At 43.4% G+C, this 10,025-nt stretch overlaps 1 long non-coding RNA gene across 1 annotated transcript; it reads right to left on the bottom strand.

Moving 5' to 3' along the window:
• Positions 1 to 887: 887 nt before the first annotated feature.
• On the bottom strand, positions 888 to 5,411 carry LOC132542033 (uncharacterized). Its single transcript, XR_009553165.1, has 3 exons — positions 5,287 to 5,411; positions 4,613 to 4,733; positions 888 to 2,153 (listed from the first exon to the last, which is right to left on the bottom strand). It is a non-coding gene; the product is annotated as an uncharacterized LOC132542033 (long non-coding RNA).
• Between the last annotated feature and the right edge of the window lie 4,614 nt (positions 5,412 to 10,025).

Here is a 10,025-nt window from a genome sequence, read left to right as displayed (position 1 = left end):
AAGAAGCCAGATGTTCCACCTTCTTCATCACACAATGACCTTGGGTCCATACTCCCAGAAGGTTAAAGAATAGGAAAGCTATCAAGGGAAGAGATGGGATATGGAGATCTGGTGGTGGGAACTGTGTGGAGTTGTACCCCTCTTATCCTAAGGTTTTGTCAGTGTTTCCTTTTTATAAATAAAATAAAATAAAAAAGAAAAGGGTGGGAGTCAGGCGGTAGCGCAGCAGGTTAAGTGCACATGGTGTAAAGCTCAAGGGCCGGCTTAAGGATCCTGGTTCGAGCCCTCGGCTCCCCACCTGCAGGGTCATCACTTCATAGGTGGTGAAGCAGGTCTGCAGGTGTCTGTCTTTTTTCTCCCCCTCTCTGTCTTCCCGTTCTCTCTCCATTTCTCTCTGTCCTAACAACAATGACATCAATAACAACAACAATAATAACTATAATAATGAAAAACAACAAGGGCAACAAAAAGGAAAATAAATAAATATTTAAAGAATTTATATAAAAAAGGGTGTTTCTTCTTCAACAGATGACTGGGTAGAAAAGTTATGAGACATATACTCAATGGAATATTACTCAGCAGGAAAGAAGATGATATTGTGTCCTTTGAGATAAAATGGATGGAATTAGAGAAGATTATACTCAATAAAGCTAGTAAGGAGTTGAAGGACAGCTACAGAATGATTTCACTCATATTCAGAATATAAAGAACTGAATATATATATATGTGAAAGTCAGCCTGTATCTAAGACTGGGAGAACTATTAATGGTTATCTAAGGGGGCGGGGCTGGGAACACAGACCCTTGATGATGGTGTTATGCCCAGAAGTTCGAGTCCTGATCTCACGCAAAGAAGACCAGAATCACATGCAATAGCAAGAGCCTTTATTATCAAGCTTAAGCTTGGGCCACAGACACCCTTCCACGCAGGGGGAATGTCTGAGTCCCTGATCATTTTTCATCCCACTTTTTTATAGTTATCACAGGGTGGATACAGGTGGAAATATTTACGCAGAACCAGGAACAGTTGGTTTCGGGTTAACGGCTGTTCTCAATATTCAGGGTTTTCTCTAACCTCACAATGGGAGTGGTGAAAAAACTATAGTCCTAATGAAAAAAGAGAAAAAGGAAGGAATAAGAAGGAAAGAAAGAAAGAAAGAAAGAAAGAAAGAAAGAAAGAAAGAAAGAAAGAAAGAAAGAAAGAAAGAGGGAGTCGGGTTGTAGCGCAGCAAGTTAAGCGTAGGTGGCGCAAAGCGCAAGGACAGGTGTAAGGATCTGGGTTCCAGCCCCCCGGCTCCCCACCTGCAGGGGAGTTGCTTCACAGGCAGTGACGCGGGTCTGCAGGTGTCTATCTTTCTCTCCCCCTCTCTGTCTTCTCCTCCTCTCTCCATTTCTCTCTGTCCTGTCTAACAACGACGACATCAATAACAACAATGATAAAACAACAAGGGCAACAAAATGGAATAAATAAATAAGTAATTTTAAAAACTTTCTAAAAAGAAAGAAAGGAAGGAAAGAAGAGAGGAAGGAAAAGAAAAGGAAAGAAACAGAGAGCTGGAGATGTTATACATGTAGCAACAACTGTATTTATTGTAAACCAAGGAGGGAGGGAGAGAGAGAGGATAAGAGACCAGAGCACAGCTTAACTCTAGCATAAGATGGTGCTGAGGATGGAATCCTTGATGTCTGGGGCCTCAGACATGCCAACTAGAGCTCCACTTTGGCTCCCCAGTATGGGGAGGTATGTCAGATCTGCAGGGAAGGCAGTTCTGGGGGCAGAAAGGGAAGCTCCGCCCCTTCTCCAAAGACCTGGCCCTGGCTCCCCAGGAAGCCTCACTCAGCTGCTCACCTGCAGCCCCTGCCCCACCTGTTCCAGGCAAGATCTTCTGCCCAGCAGTCAGCCACCTTTATGTGTTACCAACGCTGTCCCTTCGCCATGCTTTGGATTCGGTCGCTCACACCCCAAAATCCTGCATCCCTGTCCAGCTCTGTGCTAGGGCCTCTGATGTCCTCTGCGGCTCCAAGAGTTGGGACTGGAGTCAAATCGGGGACTGTGGCATTGTTGTGTGAAGCAGATATCAAGTCAAAGCAGAAGTCCTGGGACTGGGCTCAAATAGGAGACAGACACTCCTCTTGTAGTCTGGGATGGCATCCCTGAGAAAAGAAGAGTGTGCTCTCAGCTGCCTTCATATGGAATCCCACAGTAACCCATAGTAAGCCAGATACTAGGCCCCACCAGCCCCACAATCCCAGAGGGACACTGGGGATAGTTGTGGGACTAGACCAGAGCTACAAGTAGTCTCAATGAGGGAGTCCTGTCCATTTCTCCCCAGGTCCCACACAGGCCTCCCCACAGCCACCAGGCTGGCCTTATTCTCTGCAGGCCATGGCTGGGTCATGGCAGTGCCAAGGGGAGCTGCAGGCCTCAAACTCCCCAGCTTCATAATCCCTCCCAGCAACCCCCCCAATATTACCATGTGAGGGGCTGTGTGGTGGCTCACCCAATGGAGTGTGCTTGTAACCATGCACAAGAACTAGACTTTAAGCCTCTGCTCTCCACCTGCAGGGAGAAGCTTCATGAGTGATAGAGCAGTGCTACAGGTGTCTCTTCTCTCTGTCTCTCCCTCTTTCTCTCTGTCCTTCACCCTCTATCAAAAAAAAAAATGACCAGGAATAGTGGGGGTGTACAGGCACAGAGCCCCAACAATAAACTTCATGAGGGGAAAGACAATATGACAGTAGAGATTATTTTAGTCTTATCTAGGAAATCAGACTATTTAGATGGTGAGATGAGCCAAGGAGACAGAGCAACGGTTCTGCAAAAAAAAAAAAAAAAAACTATCATGAGTGAGACTCATGGGTCCCAGGTTCAATTCATAGCACCAACACAAGCCAAAGCTGAGCATTGCTCTGATTTTAAAAAAAGAAAGGGGGGGGGGAGGAAGAAATAAAAAAGAAAAGGCTGCAGGTTTAGGACAAGCCCCCAGAACACTCCACCTAGAAGCAGTCCTCAGAAAGCCTAGCACTGACACAGGAGGAGTTGTTTCACTGTCTGTCCTCAGAGTATTGCTTAGGCCTCAGTGGTGAGTATATATGTTTGTTTGTTTATCTGTTTATTTATTTATCTATTCATTTATTTATTTGCAGCTCTGGCTTATGGTAGTACAGGGGACTGAACCTGAGACTTCAGAGCCTCATGCATGAAAGGCTTTTTGTATAACCACTATACTGTCTCCACAGCCCTCTCGTTCTGAGAGTTGCCCACTGTGACTGATTCCCCCCCAACCTTGAACTGCAGAGTACATTAGCAGAGAGTGGCTTTAGTCTTGCCCTGAGCCATCCCAACAGCTCCCTCATTTTCTTATCTGGAAATACTGCCTGGAGCTTCACTGCTCCCGGTTGACTTCTTCAGACAGAAACAGATAAACAGAGAAAGAATAAGAGAGGGACAAAAACCACAGCACCAAACTTCCTGAAGACAGGGGACTTCCAGGCTCAAACATCTTGTTGTGAATCTGACCAGCTTTGTGCAATGACCACATCTGTTTCTCTTTGCTGCTGTCTCTCCTCCTGTCCTGCCTGGCAGTGTATTCTAGAAGTTTCTGAGGGGAGGATCCTCCCCTAGCACCTGATCATTGATTGACATGTGAACCAGGTACTCAGCTCACAGGACTGAGATTCAAATATGGGAACTAAGTGGCAAGGCAGTCACCTTCTGAATGCATGGCTCTAGAGTGGGTCTCTAGACCTTTCCATGTCACACTCTCTCTCACTGAAAGAGCCCTCTCCAAACCCCATCCTTTGGTCAACTCAGTTCTTCTTGGAAATCTCTCAGGAAGCCTTCCTGACTTCCTTCCATGTGCTGAGTTTGAATTCAGGTCTCCTCCCTCTTTCAGCTTAGCCACATCATCTGGCTTGTGGTTTGTTCGTTTGATTATCACCAGATTTCATTGCTATAAGCCACATTTTTCTGATAAAAAGACAGAGATAGAGAGTAGAAAATGAGAGACAGAGAAAGCAAGGAGACCCACCACAGCACTGAAGCTTTCCCCCAATACAGTGGGGACAGGGTTCAAATCCGGGTGCCATGACATCAACAACAACAATAACTACAACAATAAAACAACAAGGTCAACAAAAGGGAATAAATAAATAAATAATATAGTTTTAAAAAATCTGGGTGCCACATATGGCAAAGCAGGTGCAACATCTAGTTGAGTTAGCTCATCAGGTCTGGGTGTGTGTGTCTGTGTGTGTGTGTGTGTGTGTGTGTGTGTGTGTTAATTCTCACCAGGGTTACCAGGGTTATCATGTGTGTGTGTGTGTGTGTATGTGTGTGTGTGTGTTCTCACCAGGGTTACCAGGGTTATCACAGGAGCTCAGTGCCTGCATGATGAATCCACCACCAGCTCTCCTGGTGCTCTCTCTCTCTCCCTCTCATGTGCACTCAACCAGGTATGCTACTGCCCGACTGCTAGTTTGTGCGTTCTTATGATTCTCTGGGATCTGCTAGAGAATTCTGCAGGGGTGTTTGCAGGATAAGCGGGGGTGGGGGGGAATGTAATCACTCTTTGTCGATAAACTTTGTCAAATAAAGCCTTGAGGTAGTTCACCTGGGAGGGCGTCTGCCTTGCACAGGTTCAATCCAGTTTCGAGCCCCCAGTAGACCATGTGGGAGCACTGTAGCCTGGGGGGAAGTTTTGGTATTGTGGTGTGTCTCCCCTCCCCATCCAGCTGAAAAAGTGGGCCTGGGATGGTGAAACTCCAACAACAGCAACAACAAAATTTGTTTTTAATTATTATATATATAAAAAAAATACAGGTTGATGAGGAAATACCATTGTGGGTCTGGCATGCAGGGGCTGCAGGGAAGAGGGGAGGGGAGGGGATGAGAGGGGAGGAGAGGAAGCCAGAAAAGCAGGTAAAGGGGCGGGGGGGGGGTGAAGAGAGAGCCAGAAGCAGCAGTTTTGTGGAAGAGATGTGGAGGGCAACCTCCGCAGACCCACAGGATGTGCCAAAAAGCAAAGCGGGTGGCCCAGGGAGAAAGCATAATGGTTAAGCAAAGAGAAGTTCATGCCTGAGGTTCTGAGGCTCCAGGTTCAACTCCTGCCACCACTAGAAGCCAGAGCTGAAAAAAAAAAATGAAAGGGATTTCTGCTCCCCAAACCTCCCAGCCCCCCCACCCCACCCACAAGAGGGAAAAGGAGGGGAGAGGCAGGGAAAGGGCTGGGGGCTGGCAGCTCCTCTCTGATTCTTGCCCTCTTCATGCCCTCCGCCCCTCACTCACCTATTCTCTGTGGCCTCACTCAGTCCCCCAGGGTCTGGCCTGCAGGTGGAGGGTCAAAACAAAACTCCTTCCAGAGAAACTCTCCACCCTCACCCTTCCCTCATGTTCAGAAAGTCGCATGTTCCCTGGGCATATTTTGTGTAAGTTCCCCACACAGCAGCCGCAGACTTGCTGGGAATCTGATTGAATCATGGGTGACTCAAACTGAGGATAACAGGAAGAGACCCACTCAGATTCCTAGAATGTGCTAACAAAGGGGAAGGAATATGAAACTGCTTGTCTTTTACTTGTTGATGTGTAGTGTTTTCTATAGTTTGGAAGTGAATATTTGTCTATCATACACATAACATTTTCCACTAGTATGTTATCAGCTCTTAGTGAATAATAATTTTTTAAAAGGTTTTTTGTTTGTTTGTTTGTTTGTTTTTACAAAATATCAATAGCTTACTTAGGCTATGCACCCGCTTTGTCATACACATGATTCAAGTTTGTGTCTGGCTCTTACTGCTCTAGAGGAAGCTTTGATGTATGGTCTCTTTCCCTTTCTCTTTCTCTTTCCCTTTCTGAAAAGCCAGCCCAGTGTAGTAAAAGTAGCAAAGCTCAAAAAATAAAAAATAAAAATTCTAACCAGTTTTACCTCATTGAGGACATGCTGATGTTCAAGATTGTTGTCAAGAAGGACCATTTCCACATTTTCCCAAGACAAGTATCGGGACAGTTCACCCTCCACTAAACCATCATCTTACTCCACCACAGGGCCTTAGGTCCCCAGCCTCCCCTCAGTGTTCCTCCCTTCCTCCTTCTGAGTCTCCAAATCTGCCCTGATACAAAAACATGTTTATAGTATAAGGATACTTAATGTAATGAGACCAGCTTATTTTTTCCTTTGCTTTTTGCTTGACAAGAAATGTTTTCCAAAACCCAAATTTTAAGCTATTTCTCCTACTACATGTACATTAATATTTTAACTTGCCACTTAACTCATCTAAATATTAATTTTTAAGAAATTTCTGAGACTAACTTGATTTTATTCTGAACAGATCATCTTTTAATGCCAAGTTTTAAATTGTATTTTCCCACCTTTAAACAAATATCATTTAAGTCATTTTTTTTCCATCTAAGTGTACCCAATTTTGGTCTCTGTAATCCATTCCAGTGATGCACATTTCAAATTCTTACCAAATCACCACTACTACTATTGCCATCATTGTCTAGCTTTTATTTATTATTTATTTATTTATTTATTGCCTCCAGGGTTATTGCTGGGGCTCAGTACCTGCACCATGAATCCACTGCTCCTGGAAGCCATTTATCCCCCCTTTTGTTGCCCTTGTTGTAGCCTTGTTGTGGTTATTATTGTTACTGTTGATGTTGCTAGTTGTTGGATAGGACAGAGAAAAATGGAGAGAGGAGGGGAAGACAGAGAGGGGGAGAGAAACAGAGACACCTGCAGACCTGCTTCACCACCTGTGAAGCGACGCCCCTGCAGGTGGGGAGCACCACGTGAGCTTAACCCGCTGAGCTACCACCTGACGCCCCTTTTCTTATATGTTTTTTCTCCCAGACACATTTAAAGAGAAACTTGCCAGTTTAACCTTCTTTTAGTCCTTCTTGAATATATCAGTTTCACATGGATCCCTGTATTATTTTTTTCTAAGAACTTCTTTTAACATTTCTTGAAAGGTAGGTCTGCTGGCAACAAAAATTTCCTTTAGTTTGGCTGAAAAGATTTTAATTTCTCTTTCACTTTGGAAGGATAACTGTACAGGGTACAGAATTCTGGACTGATGTTTCTTTAGTCCCCCTTTCCTCCACTGCTTCTTTTTCTTCTTCATGCCACTCTTTTTGGTTGCGCGGTTTATAGGAAGTCAGGAGTAATTTTCTCTTTGTTAAGACTGTTAGCAAAAATAAGAATAACACTTAAAAAAGATAAGAAGTACACTTGGCTTCTGAGAAACCAGTCAGTTTGGGGTGGGTTTGTTTTGCAGAGTACTGCTCAACTCTAGCTAATGGTGGTGCTGGGGATTGAACCTTAGAACCTTGGAACCTTAGGCTTAAGACTTTCGCATAACTACTATGCTATCTCCCCCCTCAAAACCAATCAGTTTCTGCTCACATTGCCTCCTCACTCTGCAGTTTCCTACTGATGCAGCCTCTGGCTCATGGCTTCCGGCCTCTATACCATGCCCTATCTATGAATAAGCCCATTAGGGAATGTCTTCGTTTCTGTCAGTTTACAAGCTCTGGTATTCCTTCTTCCATTCCCCATCTGGCCTTGCATGCTGTCTGTTTTATATGTTAGAATCCTTTACATATTAATCATAGTTGTTTCAAATTCCTGGCTGTCTGATAATTTCAATACCCCTCCCAGGTCTGGTTGTGACTCTTGTTCAGATGCTGTGTATTTGCCTTTTAGCATGTTTATACTTGTTTTTCCCTTGACGGCTGACACAATGGACTAGGTTAAAGGGACTGCTCTAAGCAGGCCTTTAGCCATGTGTGGTGAGGTGTGGTGGGGGAAGGAAAGCATTCTAGAATGTTCTTATTGAGTCTTAGTATTACTGAATCCGAGACTCTGGACTATGAACCTTACAAGTCTTTATCAGACGTTTTTAAACTTCTTTATCAGAAGGTTTTAAAACTTCCATGTTTGGGAATTTTTCTTTAAAAGAAAAAAAAAGGAAAAGAAACAAAAGACGCGCGCGAAAGACAAGCAACCATTTAGGTAAAACAAGATTTTTAAAGAGGAAAAAAAATAAGGTTAAAAATTTGAACCACTGAACTTTAAAGCCCAAATCCATTAAACAGCAAAAGTCATAGACTGGGAAAAAATATATTAGTCAAAAGTTAAGCCAGAAAAAGTCACCTATGGCAAAATGCTGACCTAGTGTAGTGACTCTGTACATGGACTCTGAGACAGACAGAGCTTCAGGTTCAAACCCTGTTCTCACCAGAAGCCAGTGGTTCACCCCTCTGGGGGGGAAGAAAAGTCACCTATGCTCCTGTATTGATAATTAAAATGGGAAAGTTTCAGAGCCATGGAAGTTAGAATTGAAAGAGGCAATATTAGTCTTTAAAAGTATTTTCCCTCTTATCAGGATCCAGCTAACCCCAGGACTAAACTCTAATATTATGCCCACAGCTTGGTGTTGATCAAATGCTTACTATACTTGTAATAAAAATGTTTTCCCCTTGGGGGTCGGGCGGTGGCGCAGTGGGTTAAGCGCATGTGGCGCAAAGCGCAGGGACCCGCGTAAGGATCCCGGTTACAGCCCCCGGCTCCTCACAGGCAGTGAACCAGGTCTGCAGGTGTCTATCTTTCTCTCCCCGTCTCTGTCTTCCCCTCCTCTCTCCATTTCTCTCTGTCCTATCCAACAACGAACTACATCAGCAATGGCAATAATAATAACCACAACGAGGCTACAACAAAAAGGGGGGGAAAATGGCCTCCAGGAGCGGTGGATTCATGGTGCAGGCACCGAGCCCAGCAATAACCTGGAGGAAAAAAAAAAGTTTTCCCCATGCTTTAATAGTGCTAATTAAAACAAACAAAGAAAAAAACACTTCAATGCCATTTCCTGATATTATATGCTTAGGTCAAAAAGCACATTTATAACAATGTGCACCTTCTAGTTTCCAACCATTTAAAAAAAAACAGTGGTTTTCTTTATCTTTAAATCTCTTTATTGCCAGAAATGACTTATAAGGCTGTTGTCACTTGTGTCCAGTTTCTTTTCCCTCCAGGAGAACTGCCAGCATACTACATCTTCCACCCACTTGTCTTCTTCCTCCACGCAGCCCCAACTGCTTTAAGTGAAACAAGTCAGAAGGAGAATAAATCCTGGATGATCTCAATAGTTAGTAGGATTTACCAATATGGATAATCCTTAAACAAATACAAATGGAAATGCCATATGATGAATCAAAGAAACTTGATTCAATTGAGTTCTTATTTTTCATACAGAAGGCCTTCATATCATCTTTGTTTTACAAAAACCAAAGTTCTTGATTTGAATTAAAAAAAAAAAATCCCAGTGGTCTAGGAGGTGGTGTAGTGGATAAAGCACTGACTCTCAAGCATGAAGTCCTGAGTTCAATCCCAGGCAGCACATGTACCAGAGCGATGTCTGGTTCTTTCGCTCCTCCTGTCTTTTTCATGAATAAATAAAATACTTTAAAAAAAGAAAAGAAAGCCAATGGGCATATAAATGAGCTTTCTTTCTTAAAAAAAAAAAAAAAATTCCCAGAATAAATGGGGAAGGATCTCTTATATAGTTTAAAACAAACAAACCAAAAATGTCATATGACTCAGCAATTCCACTACTAGGCATATACCCAAAAGATGTAATAATACTGATTCAAAGGGATATCTGTGGCCCCCATGTTCATAGAGACTATTCACAATAGTAAAAACCTGGAAACAAAATGCCCTTTGGCAGATGACTGAATAAAAAGTTATGGGGCATATACTCAATAGAGAATTATGCAGCAACAACAAAAAGATATTGTGTCCTTTGGGATAAAGTGGATGGGACTGGAGAAGACAGGGGTAAACGACAGTTACAGAATGGTTTCACTCATATGCAGAATATAGAGAATCAAGTATATGAACGTGAAAAAAATGTCAACCTATTTTCAAGACTGTGGGAGAACTTTAGTGCTTATCTATGGGAGTGGGGATGGAGACTCAGACCTTTGGTGAAGGGAGTGGTGAGAAAAGTAATTAATGGGAGTCGGGT

This window comes from Erinaceus europaeus, chromosome 1, assembly GCF_950295315.1.
Source record: "Erinaceus europaeus chromosome 1, mEriEur2.1, whole genome shotgun sequence".
NCBI classification, from domain to species: Eukaryota; Metazoa; Chordata; class Mammalia; order Eulipotyphla; family Erinaceidae; genus Erinaceus; species Erinaceus europaeus.
Note: the sequence above shows the minus strand (reverse complement) of the source record. Positions and strands in the feature narration are given on the sequence as shown.